Source organism: Taudactylus pleione, unplaced genomic scaffold (assembly GCF_031769625.1).
Source record: "Taudactylus pleione unplaced genomic scaffold, aTauple2 ptg000429l, whole genome shotgun sequence".
Lineage (NCBI taxonomy): Eukaryota > Metazoa > Chordata > Amphibia > Anura > Myobatrachidae > Taudactylus > Taudactylus pleione.
In genome coordinates, this window is record NW_028284831.1 from 525,001 (window position 1) to 535,460 (window position 10,460).

At 41.8% G+C, this 10,460-nt stretch overlaps 1 pseudogene; it reads right to left on the bottom strand.

Annotated features, from left to right (window-relative positions):
• Positions 1 to 4,667: 4,667 nt before the first annotated feature.
• On the bottom strand, positions 4,668 to 9,167 carry LOC148506070 (uncharacterized; annotated as a pseudogene).
• Positions 9,168 to 10,460: the final 1,293 nt, after the last annotated feature.

A 10,460-nucleotide genomic window follows, 5' to 3' on the forward strand; every position in this document is an offset into this window, starting at 1 on the left:
ATACTATAATAATCATAGCAGGTTTACCTATAATAATATAATAATCACAGCAGGTTTACCTATAATAATATAATAATCACAGCAGGTTTACCTATAATAATATAATAATCACAGCAGGTTTACCTATAATACTATAATAATCACAGCAGGTTTACCTATAATAATATAATAATCACAGCAGGTTTACCTATAATAATATAATAATCACAGCAGGTTTACCTATAATAATATAATAATCATAGCAGGTTTACCTATAATACTATAATAATCATAGCAGGTTTACCTATAATACTATAATAATCATAGCAGGTTTACCTATAATACTATAATAATCATAGCAGGTTTACCTATAATAATATAATAATCACAGCAGGTTTACCTATAATAATATAATAATCATAGCAGGTTTACCTATAATACTATAATAATCATAGCAGGTTTACCTATAATAATATAATAATCATAGCAGCAGGTTTACCTATAATAATATAATAATCATAGCAGGTTTACCTATAATAATATAATAATCGTGGTAGGTTTACCTATAATACTATAATAATCATAGCAGGTTTACCTATAATACTATAATAATCATAGCAGGTTTACCTATAATACTATAATAATCATAGCAGGTTTACCTATAATAATATAATAATCATAGCAGGTTTACCTATAATACTATAATAATCATAGCAGGTTTACCTATAATACTATAATAATCATAGCAGGTTTACCTATAATAATATAATAATCATAGCAGGTTTACCTATAATACTATAATAATCATAGCAGGTTTACCTATAATAATATAATAATCATAGCAGGTTTACCTATAATAATATAATAATCATAGCAGGTTTACCTATAATAATATAATAATCACAGCAGGTTTACCTATAATACTATAATAATCACAGCAGGTTTACCTATAATTCTATAATAATCACAGCAGGTTTACCTATAATACTATAATAATCATAGCAGGTTTACCTATAATACTATAATAATCATAGCAGGTTTACCTATAATACTATAATAATCATAGCAGGTTTACCTATAATACTATAATAATCATAGCAGGTTTACCTATAATAATATAATAATCACAGCAGGTTTACCTATAATACTATAATAATCACAGCAGGTTTACCTATAATAATATAATAATCATAGCAGGTTTACCTATAATAATATAATAATCATAGCAGGTTTACCTATAATAATATAATAATCACAGCAGGTTTACCTATAATAATATAATAATCACAGCAGGTTTACCTATAATAATATAATAATCACAGCAGGTTTACCTATAATAATATAATAATCACAGCAGGTTTACCTATAATAATATAATAATCATAGCAGGTTTACCTATAATAATATAATAATCATAGCAGGTTTACCTATAATACTATAATAATCATAGCAGGTTTACCTATAATACTATAATAATCACAGCAGGTTTACCTATAATAATATAATAATCATAGCAGGTTTACCTATAATAATATAATAATCACAGCAGGTTTACCTATAATAATATAATAATCATAGCAGGTTTACCTATAATACTATAATAATCATAGCAGGTTTACCTATAATAATATAATAATCACAGCAGGTTTACCTATAATAATATAATAATCATAGCAGGTTTACCTATAATACTATAATAATCATAGCAGGTTTACCTATAATAATATAATAATCATAGCAGGTTTACCTATAATAATATAATAATCACAGCAGGTTTACCTATAATAATATAATAATCATAGCAGGTTTACCTATAATAATATAATAATCATAGCAGGTTTACCTATAATAATATAATAATCACAGCAGGTTTACCTATAATAATATAATAATCATAGCAGGTTTACCTATAATACTATAATAATCATAGCAGGTTTACCTATAATAATATAATAATCACAGCAGGTTTACCTATAATAATATAATAATCATAGCAGGTTTACCTATAATAATATAATAATCATAGCAGGTTTACCTATAATAATATAATAATCACAGCAGGTTTACCTATAATACTATAATAATCATAGCAGGTTTACCTATAATAATATAATAATCATAGCAGGTTTACCTATAATAATATAATAATCACAGCAGGTTTACCTATAATACTATAATAATCATAGCAGGTTTACCTATAATACTATAATAATCATAGCAGGTTTACCTATAATACTATAATAATCATAGCAGGTTTACCTATAATACTATAATAATCATAGCAGGTTTACCTATAATACTATAATAATCATAGCAGGTTTACCTATAATAATATAATAATCATAGCAGGTTTACGAAAGGACTTTCTGCAGTTGCAGATACTTTACGATAGTAAATAAATGGATTTTGATATTAATGCTCTTACCGCGCTAATACGCATTTCATAGAATGTAAGCAACGAGGAACTGAATTCAGTAAATATGACCATGACCTGTCCTCAGCTCATGGTGACTGCTGGTAGAACCTTGTTCTCTCCTTCATAGAACTCTTAGGGGTATATTTACTAATGTGCAGGTTTTTAGAAGTGGAGATGTTGCCCATAGCAACCAAACAGATTCTACTAAACATTTATCTTGTACTATCTAGATGATAATTAGAATCTGATGGTTGCTATGGGCAATATATCCACTTCTAATAACTCTCACTTTAGTAAATTTACCCTTTTGATTGAGTTTGTTACTTGACTGTTCTGCAACAAAGAACTAGCGCTGACATTATGCCACAGCCTTGGGGTAATATATGTAATACCCGCTCATAGCACTGATATTACGGCACAGCCTTGGTGTAATGTATGTAATCCCCACTCATAGCACTGACATTATGGCACAGCCTTGGGGTAATGTATGTAATCCCCACTCATAGCACTGACATTATGGCACAGCCTTGGGGTAATGTATGTAATCCCCACTCGTAGCACTGACATTATGGCATAGCCTTGGGGTGATGTATGTAATCTCCACTCATAGCACTGACATTTTGGCACAGCCTTGGGGTAATGTATGTAATCCCCACTCATAGCACTGACATTATTGCACAGCCTTGGTGTAATGTATGTAATACCCACTCATAGCACTGATATTACAGCACAGCCTTGGGGTAATGTATGTAATCCCCACTCATAGCACTGACATTGTGGCACAGCCTTGGGTAATGTATGTAATCCCCACTCATAGCACTGACATTTTGGCACAGCCTTGGGTTAATGTATGTATTCCCCAATCATAGCACTGACATTATTGCACAGCCTTGGTGTAATGTATGTAATCCCCACTCATAGCACTGACATTATGGCACAGCCTTGGGGTAAGGGAAGTAATCCCCGCTCATAGAAATTACATTATGACACAGCCTTGGGGTATTGTATGTAATCCCCGCTCATAGCAGTGATGTTATGGCACAGACTTGGGGTAATGTACGTAATCCTCACTCATAGCACTGACATTATGGCACAGCCTTGGGGTGATGTATGTAATCACCACTCATAGCACTGACATTATGGCACAGCCTTGGGGTAATGTATGTAATCCCCACTCATAGCATTGATATTATGGCACAGCCTTGGGAAAATGTATGTAATCCCCACTCATAGCACTGACATTATGGCACATCCTTGGGGTAATGTATGTAATACCAGCTCATAGCACTGACATTATGGCACAGCCTTGGGGTAATGTATGTAATCCCCACTCATAGAACTGACATTATGGCACAGCCTTGATGTAATGTATGTAATCCCCACTCATAGCACTGACATTATTGCACAGCCTTGGTGTAATGTATGTAGTACCCGCTCATAGCACTGAAATTATTACACAGCCTTGGGGTAATGTATGTAATCCCTGCTCTTAGCACTGACATTACGGCACAGGTTTGGGGTAATGTATGTAATCCCCACTCATAGCACTGACATTATTGCACAGCCTTGGTATAATGTATGTAATCCCCACTCATAGCTCTGACAATATGGCACAGCCTTGAATTAATGTGTGTAATCCCCACTCATAGCACTGACATTACGGCAGAGCCTCAGGGTAATGTATGTAATCCCCTCTCATAGCACTGACTGTGAAGATACCGGAGGACCTCGGTATCCTGGGGTTCAGGGATCACACAGTGGAGCAGGTTATAATGAAGGCAAGATGAACTTTATTCATGGAGACACAGAAATCCAACAAGCAGTAAGCAGGTTTATATCAATACAGTCCACTTATAGAGCAGCTGGAAAAGACTTTGCTGAACTCTATCTCCTCCCTACCTGGCCAGCAATGGCATCTGTAATAGGGCACACAGAGCTGCTATATATCTAAAGACACTGAGAGGGGACAACACCCCAACCGTCAGAGTCACACTGTACTCACACACTAAGCCACAATTCCCCTTGCAGCAGCATGCTACTTCCCTCTCTCTCTCTCATTGGTGGGCCCTGGTGTCAGTCTTTCCAGAGAGGAAGGAGGAGGGCTTTGTAACAGGAACACTCACTTGCTGTCTGCTGCTGGCAAACTTCCTGTATGAGACATGCAGACTGAGGGCTTCAATTTAAGAACACAGAACTGGGTCATAACTTTTTTCAACATGCAGGCAAGTCCTAGAAGTCCTTTTCCCTTGTCTCCTCACATACCTCCCCCTTCTTAAATTGAGGAGACAGACATGGTCCCAATGTTGGAGTCCTGACTGTCGACTCAGCCCGAGGGTCTGCGAAGCTTGATATTTGTTTCCTCACATCTGGATAGCCCATCAGCATTGTGATGTTCTCGTCCCTTTGTTTGAGAAATGGAAAAGTTGAAACTTTGTAACGCCAGACTCCACCTCAACAACCTCGCTTTTTCCCCTGAGGTTTTATTTTGCCAATACAACGGGTTATGGTCAGTGACAACAGTAAATTCTTTCCCATAAAGATATGGTTGTAGCTTCTTTAAGGCCCAGACTATGGCTAGACATTCTTTTTTGATAGTGGCGTAGGCTATCTCTCGGTCAGCTAGTTTATGGGATAGATACACAATTGGATGTTCCCTACCATCTGCTCCCACTTGACTCAACACTGCCCCAAGTCCACACCCTGATGCATCTGTCTGCACAATTAACTTTCTGTTGTAGTCAGGGGCAGCCAACACTGGGGCTCGAGTCAGCAAGTCTTTTAAGGTGTTGAAAGCTTGCTCACACTCAACAGTTCATTCAATATTTCGAGCATATCTCTTTTTGGTCAACTCTGTCAGAGCCTTGGCCACGGTACTGTAATGTGGTATAAATTTCCTGTAATAGCCAGCGACTCTAAGGAACACCTGCACTTGTTTTTGGTTGACAGGTTGGTGCCAATTGGCAATAGCCTCCACCTTTGCTGGATCAGGTCTGATAGCACCTCCTCCGACCTGATGTCCTAGGTACTGAACCTCAGCCATCCCCATCTGACACTGGGTGTATGGTGAGTCCAGCCTGTCTAATCCTCTTCAGGACTTCTGTCACCTGAATTAAATGCTCCTCCGAGGTATGGCTGAAGATGGCAATGTCATCTAAGTAGGCTTGGGAAAAGTCTTGACACCCCTCCAGGAGGTCATTAACCATTCGCTGAAATGTGGCAGGGGCATTCTTCATCCCGAAAGGCATGGTAGTCCACTCAGAGTCCTTCCAGTGTGATGAAGGCAGAATGCTCCTGGGCCTCTTTGGTAATTGGAATTTGCCAGTAGCCTTTGCTCAAGTCCAGCGTTGAGACAAACTCAGCCCCTCCAATCCGATCCAGTAGCTCATCAACATGGGGCATAGGGTAAGCATCAGTGGTGGTGACCGTTTAATTTGCGATAGTCCACACAAAACCATGTGGTCCCATCATTCTTGGGAACCAACACAACCCAGCAGCCCATGGGCTTTTAGATGGCATTATGACCCCCAAAGCTAGCATCTCCTTAATCTCAGCCTTTACCTGCCTCATAACACCCGGAGTCATCCGGTAAGCGACTTGTTGGATGGGCCTAGCACTCCCAGTGTCCACATGGTCGGAGGTCAGATGACTTCGACCAGGTAGACAAGAAAACTGGGCCTGTTCAGCCTCTAAGATCCTCCACATCTCCTGCTGCTGGGTTGCATTCAACTGTTGTCCCACCTGGACTGATTCCACTCCTTTCTTCTCTTTAGCAGCTCCCAAAAGGTCAAGCAATGGATCAGTTTCTGGTGTCTCCATCGGAGGACAACATACCGCCATTGTTACTACTTGACGATCACGATAGGCCTTAATTCAATTTATATGGAAGGTGCGTAGGTACTTCCCTCCCTTATCCAGGGCAATCACGTAATTGACCGGTCCAGTGCACCTTACCACGGTATATGGTCCTTCGCACTGGGATAAGCACCATTACTTTTTGCCCTGGATGCAACTCTCGGTCTTGAGCATGGGCGTCATACCATTCCTTTTGTCTCTCTTGTGATTCCCTGAAATGCTCTTGGGTTAACTGTAGCAATCTTCTCATGCGGTTCCGCATATTCTCTACATATTGTAAAATGGGCTGCTGGTGTTCTTGGAAAGTTCCCTTCCAGCTCTCTTTGACCAGATCTAGAGGCCCCCGCACTTTCCGGCCATACAAAAGTTCAAATGGGGAATATCCAGTAGACGCCTGTGGGACTTCCCGATAAGCGAATAGAAGCTGTTGAAGGGCTCTCTCCCAGTCCCTCCCCTCGGACTGCACGTAAGCTTGAAGAAGTCTTTTTAGCGTTGTATTGAAACGTTCACTGAGTCCGTTGAGTTGTGGATGATTAGAGGTGGTCCGAAGAGGTCAAATCCCCCACTTTTCCCACAGGGTTTGTATTAGTTCACCTTGGAATTGGGGCCCTTGATCTGTGACGACTTCCTGTGGATATCCAAGCCGACTGAAAATGTTCGTCAATGCTTGCACATCGTGTTCTGTGTCAATAGATGATAGGGCCACAGCCTCAGGATAGCGTGTAGCAAAGTCCACCAGTGTTAGGATGTACTTCTCTTCCGTATGACTGGGAATAGCTAATGGTCCAACTAGGTCTATGGCAACACGGGCAAAGGGCTCCCCTATAATAGGTAATGGGTGCAGAGGAGCTTTTTGCTGGGGCTTCCCCAGTCTCTGGCAGGTATCGCAGGTGTCTCGATACTGCTTAACGTCTCTAGAGATCCGTGGCCAGAAGAAATTCTGCAACAATCGGGACAGTGTTTTACGGGTGCCAAAATGCCTGGCCGCTGGAATGTCATGAGCAAGGACTAGTAATTGTGCTCTGTATGGTGTAGGTACCACCAACTGTTTAGTAGGCATGACTGTTTCCTGTCCAGACTGAAGAACGACCACTCGGTACAGCAATTCCTCTCCCCAAACTATCTTGCTCCCATCGGCTGTTTCCAACCCCAGGTCGGCTGCACTCCTTAATTTACTTAGGGAAGGGTCTGTCCGTTGGGCCTGTTGAAACTCGCTCTGGTCCACCTCCCCTAAGTCTATCTCTGAAGTACTGGACAAGGGACTGGATTCACTCACCATTGTGGTCGGGGTAGGTTGGTTCTGTTCTGTATCTGTCACCTGGGTCACTGCTCTTTGGGTTTGGCTCCGGGTCACCACTTGAACGAAGTGTGTCACCAGTCCCTGTCCCAGATCATTCCCGAGAATGACCTTGGCTGGTAGCCCCTTGAGTACTCCAACCTCCACGATTCCTTGATCAGCTCCCCTGTCGAGATGTATCTTGGCGACGGGGATATCGGTATGTTGTCACCTGGGGGTGGCAATTCGTATAGACTGTCCAGGACTCACCTGGGAGGTGGGAATCAGGTCTGGCTCAATCAATGTGAGTGAGGCCCCAGAATTTCATAGGCCCTGTACCCACTGGTCCTCTACCAACACAGGCTGTAAGTGCCCCTGCATATTCTGAGGAGTTGCCTGCTCCTCCCCCAGAACCAGGTCTACAATATACACCCCATCCATCATCTCGGCCGCATCTGACTGAATGACCTCCTCGCAAAAATCCTCCATGGGGTAACATACCACAGAGACTGGGACCAGTCTAGCCCCAGGGAATGGCCCTCACATGCGTGGACAGTCCCTCAACAAGTGTCCTGGTTGATTGCCGCAGTAACACTTATGAGGTTCTGGGTTAGCCACTTTGAATCTGGGTGGTTGATAAGAGATGTTTTTGATAGGGCCTCCTTTACTACTATCATTCATGTGTGGTTCTCTGTTGGGGAGCTTCTCGACTCGTGGGGCTCTTGTACCACCTGTTGCACTGTAGACTCTCCATTCAGGACGGTTAGCTATATATTCATCAGCCCATTCTGCAGCTTGTTCAGGTGTGCTGGGCTTCCGGTCTGCGATCCACTCCCGTACCGCTGGTGCCATCTTAATCATTAGTTGTTCTACTACAATTAGGTTGACAATCTGCTCCACAGTAGAGGCCTGTCTACCCTCGAGCCATTTTCCACAGGCTTGCCGTAGCTGACTGGCAAACTCTTGGTAGGAAGCAGTCCCACTTTTGCTCAGTGTCCTGAATTTGAGACGAAAAGAATCTGCAGTGATCTGGAACTTAGTCAGCAATGCCTTCTTTATACAGGTGTAGACTCCACATGCCTGGGGAGTTAAGCCCGGTAAGCTTCCAGAGCCCTACCGGTGAGACTTGGCCCCAAGTACTTGGGCCATTCAGCTGGCTCTATCCCGTGCACTCCCATGAGATTCTCAAAGATCTGGAGGTGAGTGTCAATGTCGGTTTCATTCTCTCGAAATGTGGGAACATCCTTAAATCCCAAGCGCCGCTTCTCTTCTTCAGCCCCTCTGGGCAATAGCACAGTTTCGCTGCTAGTAGGGATTTGTACCCCTAATATTGCTTGGATCACTCCAGCTCTTTCTTGTGTAGTTGCACTTTTTCCTAGTGCCCCCAGCCAGCTCTGTAGTAGGGCGGGAGTAATGGTGGTTGACTCGGGTAACCAACTGGAAGAAGTGCTTCCACTGCCTGTTGGTCCTTCTTCATCATCACTCAGGTGGTCGGGATCCTCTGGGTGTGCACGATCCCACTCCAACAACTGCAGTACCAGAATCTCCAACCGCAATCCCATTATATGCAATTCCCTTCATCCTGCAAAATCCTTGCAGGTGCGGTTTCCGGGCTGTGCTGTAAAACTTCTCCTGCTCTCTAATATGTTTTCAATTTCGCCGCCGACTGCAACTCCTGACTGACTCTCCATGCTGAAATTCTCTGGTGTTAGCGTTGCTTCTACTCACTCCCCTGGAATTACTGCAGGAACTGTGTGACGTCCCACTGCTGCCTCCAAATGGGAGGATACCGGGTGACCTGGGTATCCTGGGGTTCAGGGATCACGCAGTGGAGCAGGTTATAATGAATGCAAGATAAACTTTATTCATGGAGACAAAGAAATCCGGAAAACAGTAAGAAGGGTTTTATCAATACAGTCCACTCAGAGCTCAGCAAAGTCTTTTCCTGCTGCTCTATCTCTCCTCCCTACCTGGCCAGCAATGACAGCTGTAACAGGGCACACAGATCTGCTATATATCTAAAGACACTGAGAGGGGACAACATCCCAACCTTCAGAGTCACACTGTACTCACACACTAACCCACAATTCCCCTTGCTGCACCACCCTACTTCCCTCTCTCTCTCTCATTGGTGGGCCCTGGTGTCAGTCTTTCCAGAGAGGAATGAGGAGGGCTTTGTAACAGGAACACTCCCTTGCTGTCTGCTGCTGGCAATCTTTCTGTATGAGACATGCACACTGAGGGCTTCAATTTAAGAACACAGAACTGGGTGATGGGGTTAACTCTTTTCAACATGCAGGCAAGACCTAGAAGTCCTTTTCCCTTGTCTCCTCACAGCATGTGTGTATTCCAATGAGCACACAATTCTGTGAATTAGCAGTTCCACCATTTTGTGAGTGACAGCAATCTCATTCTGTGAGAGTGCTGAATCTGCCGTTAACCACAGGGTTTGATGGCATACCATATCTGTATTGCACAAGGAACACGTCCATTAAGGCGTCAGCCTTAATGATCGTAATTTCATTGCTTTTGGAGTTTGAGTGGCAGAAAATTAATAGGTTTTGTAAATTTTCAGATCATGTCTAAACAGCCTTAATGGGACATATGAAAACGTAAGGGTTTTTTTCTATGGAATATGTATAAATATATATATATATATATATATATATATAAAATTAGACTTGTGCAGTCACTCAATGTCAAGATTAATGGACAAATTTTTATGCTACTCATTTGTTTCAGAGTAGTATTCTGGATCTCCCTCTATTTGTTACATAGCTGAATAACTAAGCTGAATAATTGGATCCCAAGAAAATGCCACATAATCTGTGCTGTCATTTCAGTGCCCGACTCTACCTATGACCTTTTCAACTCTAATGGGAATCACATTTACTACGGTATGAGTGATGGGGAATGCTGTGGCAACAAGAATGATGT